General features: G+C 42.0%; 1 non-coding gene across 1 annotated transcript; it reads right to left on the reverse strand.

Moving 5' to 3' along the window:
- Nucleotides 1-1,370: 1,370 nt before the first annotated feature.
- LOC141635789 (small nucleolar RNA R71) lies at nt 1,371-1,477 on the reverse strand. Its single transcript, XR_012540449.1, has one exon. It is a non-coding gene; the product is annotated as a small nucleolar RNA R71 (small nucleolar RNA).
- Nucleotides 1,478-4,529: the final 3,052 nt, after the last annotated feature.

The following is a 4,529-nucleotide window of genomic DNA, read 5'->3' on the forward strand; positions in this document are numbered from 1 at the left end:
TAGGTGTGACCTTTAGGGACCAGTTGATCACCGCCATCTGTATGATAATAACGTCAAACTTTCTAGCAAGCCAACCGTTATTAGGTAAACGTTAATCAACTGATTAAATATACGAAGTATACCCTTGTGAACCTGTAAGTGATTTACAAATGTTATCACACTAATTTGTGGAGGACACAAGCTCCAACAAGGGACTTATAGCGAGATCGAAAGATGCTATCTGTAAAGAGTGGACCGAGAGGACCTCTTGTTTTCCCGCCTCATGTGTTTGATTTAGACCGACTTAGTTTGCTGCCGCCAAAACTATAGTGAACCGACCATCCTAGTACCCTTCTTTATATTTGATTTAATATATTTCTTTAGTTTAATTTTTACTGTTATTAGCTATAGACCAAATCAAACCAACCCCCACTCTTGTTACCTTAGACTAAATTTAGACAACTTTTAATTACATTCGCCTCCTTGTGGTTCGACCTTGTTACCACTAGCCTAGGTTAGTTTTAATAGGAATTATAAATATTATTTTTGGTGCTCACAACGACGGGTATCAATGACTTTTAAAACCGCATCAAAATGGTGCCGTTGTCGGGGATGGCGTTAGGTTATACTTAGTGAGTAAGAGTCTTATGATTAGTCTTTTCTAGGTGTTTGTTGCTTGAGTAGTTACTTCTTTCCTCTAGAGTGAGTGTGATATTTCCTTTCCCTAGTTCCCAAAAGTACTAGCAAACTAACAATTTGTTTGAGTGTATGCCTTGAAGAACAGAAACTCTTTGCTTAGCGATCCCAAACCGGAAAGACTCTTTAGAGCTCTAAGGACAAGGACTCTTGAATGAGTTAAAAACTCAGCTTTGGCTACCATAAACCAAGCAAGTACATCACTTCAAACTCACCTAGAAACCACAATTCAACAACCAACCAACAACATCATAGATCCAACTTTCATTAACCCCTTTCATGAGTTTCCAAGAACCAATACACCACCAAATTCACCACCTCAAATACCAAAAAACATGGCCTCCCTAAGACACCACAATATCCCTAACTAGGATGATTCTTCCTCGCCGATAAACTTTGGAACCTTGGCACCCAATAATTTCGAAATACATCCCGCACAACTTGAGGTGATCGAGCGGGATAGCTTTCATGGGAATGTTGACGAAGATGCACATGCTCATCTTCGTAAATTTAAGAGCAAGGAGGCTATGACAAAGAGGAATTGAGTGTCCTAGAACACCTTGAGGCTATTTGCATTCACTTTGAAAGACAAGGCCGATAGGTGGTTAAATGTACATCCACCAAACACCTTTACTATGTGGGATGTCCTAGCCAAGGCTTTTCTTGCCAAGTACTATCCATCCTCAAAAATAGTAATGATCCATAGTGAGATCACCACCTTCCAACAAGAATAAGGATAATCACTTCGAGAGGCATGGGATAGGTTCCAAGATTTAATAGCAAAATGTCCTCATCTTGTGACCATTTTCAACGGAGTGGCAACCTTGGAAAAAGAGATGAGATGCCATTGATAAACATACTTAAGATATAATTGTTCAGTTGTTGAGGGTATAGACTTCATGGGGCCCTTCCCATCCTCATTTTGGGAATGAATACATACTTGTAGTGGTGGATTATGTGTCCAAATGGGTTGAAGCGGTGGCCTCCCCGACAAATGACTCTAAGGTTATGATGAAGCTTTCCAAGGATGTGACTTTTCCTAGGTTTAAGATGCCTAGAGTTGTGATAAGTGATGGTAGATCACACTTCAAAAAAGACATATTTATTACGCTTTTGAAGAAGTATGGAGAGAAACATAATACCGGGATATCCTACCACCCTCAAATGAATGGGCAAGTCAAGGTGTACAATCGGAAAATAAAATCTATCCTCGAGAAGGTAGTGAACAAAAAACCGAAAATATTGGTCTTCCAAGTTGAGAAATATCTAATGGGCCTTAAGGACAACCTAAAAGACTCCCTTAGGGAACACTCCCTATCGGCTAGTCTATGGGAAGGCATGTCACTTACTGGTTGAATTGAAGAACCGGGCTCGTTACGCTATCAAGGAATTGAACTTTAACATAGACAAGGCATCGGAGCGTCGACTACTTATATTGGCCAACTAAATGAGCAAAGATTTAATACTTATGAAAGCTCTAAAATTTACAAAGAAAAGACCAAGAAGTGGCATGACTCGAGAATATTGTGAAAGGAATTCAAAGTTGGAGAATTGGTCCTCTTGTTCAACTCAAGGTTAAATATCTTTTCGAGGAAGCTCTGATCATGATGGTCTGGTCCATTTGAAGTGACCAAAGTGATGCCTTACAGAGCAATTGACTTAACAAGTGAAGCAACCGAGAAATTCATGGTGAACGGTCAAAGATTAAAAGTATACTTTGAAGGCCATCCTAAAGGAACTATATGCATCATAGAATTGGGAGATCCCCTTTCTGGGGGGACAAGGTAGTCAATTCCAACCCTTCAAAAAGATTTGGTGGAGTTCCTCAAGAACCACCACTTGTAAATACACTTTCCCTTACCTTTGCATGCATCTTAGAGTAGTTTGCATAATCATACCTTGAATTAATTGAGGTTGTAGTCATATGGATTGGGGTGTGAAAGGATGGGATAGATTATTGATGGGTATGTTTGTTGAATAAATTCAGAAGGGAAGTACAACCTTTACTTGTCTAGATTCTCGGGGTTAAGAGATCGATTCATATGTAAGGACGTGAAAAACAAGCATTTAAGACCTCTAGTTGGGTACTCGGGGCTGTGACGTGAACCGGTGACCGGGATACTCTAATATTTATTGAACAAAACATGAAAAATATGGCTAAGTCAAAAGATGTGGCCTCCCAGCCGGCTACCTGGCCGCCGGGTCCCCTACCGGCGCCCAGGGCAATTAAAATTGAGCCTTGAAAAATCCTGAAAAGGCGAAAATTTTGATTAAGTACCTGATGTGTGCTCTTAGCCGGGGTACTGGCCACTGGTCCCTTACCCGGCACCAATAGCATTACAATTTGAAGAAAGCAAATGAAACTTGGAATAAAGTGGGGTGAGAGTCGATAGGCCGACAGCCGGCTTTCGGCTACGAACATCTCAATTTTGGGACTTTATGCAAAACAAGGAGAGAGTGACGCCAGAGCCGGTCGGTCGGCAGCCAGCCCACCAGCTGTGAAGGCGTCATTTGAGGATCAAGGCATTAGAAAAGGGAAGAAGAGGAGATGGTAGCCGGTAGGCCAGCAGTTGGCCCACCGGCCACAAAGACAAAGAATATCAGTTTTTGGAGGAAAATAGAGAAGGAGGTGCTCATATGCCGGGGTACCGGCAGCCGGTCCCCATACCGGCGACGAGAGCAATTTTATTTGAGGAAAAATTGAGTTTCACACATGCGCTCCTAGTCGGGTACCCGGCAGCCGACACGGACCGGATGAGAACACACAGTGTCAAGCTCCTTAAGTCTTCCTCCACCACTCGTTTCTCTCCCACTTTCTACTTTTTCACTCTCCCTCTCTAAATCTCAAGCACTCAAACACTCTCAAATAACCAAATCCCCATAATAACTCTATCAAAACCCCACCAAAGCTTCACCTTATTTCACCATAACAACAACCCAACACTCTTTTCTCACCCAATAGCCATTTCTCATCAACACTCATGGCAAAAAAAAAAACAAGGGCAGAGGCGGCGAAAGCGGAAGCGACAATGCTAATGGCGCTGAGTTTGGGAATCGGATGATGACTTCCCTGATGTCGTCTTTTCTACCGAGGTACAATGTAGTCAGTGTCAACTATTTAAGCGCCGTCCTTTGCGTCCTATTAGATTTATTTGTAGGACAACTATGAGATATTTGGGTTTGGATACGGAATGTAATAACCTCTTGAAGGGTGTTAGTATGAGGGACATGTATACTACGAACCATAGAACCTACCCCGTCTCACATGGGAATTGTTGAGTTCTCTATCGGTCGACAAATAAAGAAGTACCGGCCTTGTATCTTCATCACATTTCGGCTAATGAATACAACTTATGCCTTATTTTTGAAACGGTTTGGTTAAATTTTTGGGGTAACATACATGGAGAGTCATAACCCTCTGGATGACTTCCACTAATCCAAGGTGTTGAAGGCAATTTCCGGCTTGAAGGATAGGGCTGGAGTGGAGAGAGGGTCAAATTCTTGCCATAACCCGGGCATTAGGATTTGGCATAGGTTTATGGGTTGGACAATTTTTTCACGTCATGAGCCGTGGGACATTCTGAACCGAGGAACTCAACATCCTTGGCTCATATTTGTATACCAAACCCAAATCCTTCCAAATTAATATCGCCCACCATTTGGCCCTTCACTTGAAGAAACTAGCCAAATCCCCCAATCAAAACATTGGGATATGTGTGGGAGGGCTCGTCACCCAAATTGCCAAAGAAGTGGTAAGAAATTTTGACGATTCTAGCTTGAATCCAATCATGGGGGAAAACCTTTTCTCAACCTAATAATTAACTCACCGCTTGGGATGGCTAAAAACAAATTCG

Source organism: Silene latifolia, chromosome Y, assembly GCF_048544455.1.
Source record: "Silene latifolia isolate original U9 population chromosome Y, ASM4854445v1, whole genome shotgun sequence".
Lineage (NCBI taxonomy): Eukaryota > Viridiplantae > Streptophyta > Magnoliopsida > Caryophyllales > Caryophyllaceae > Silene > Silene latifolia.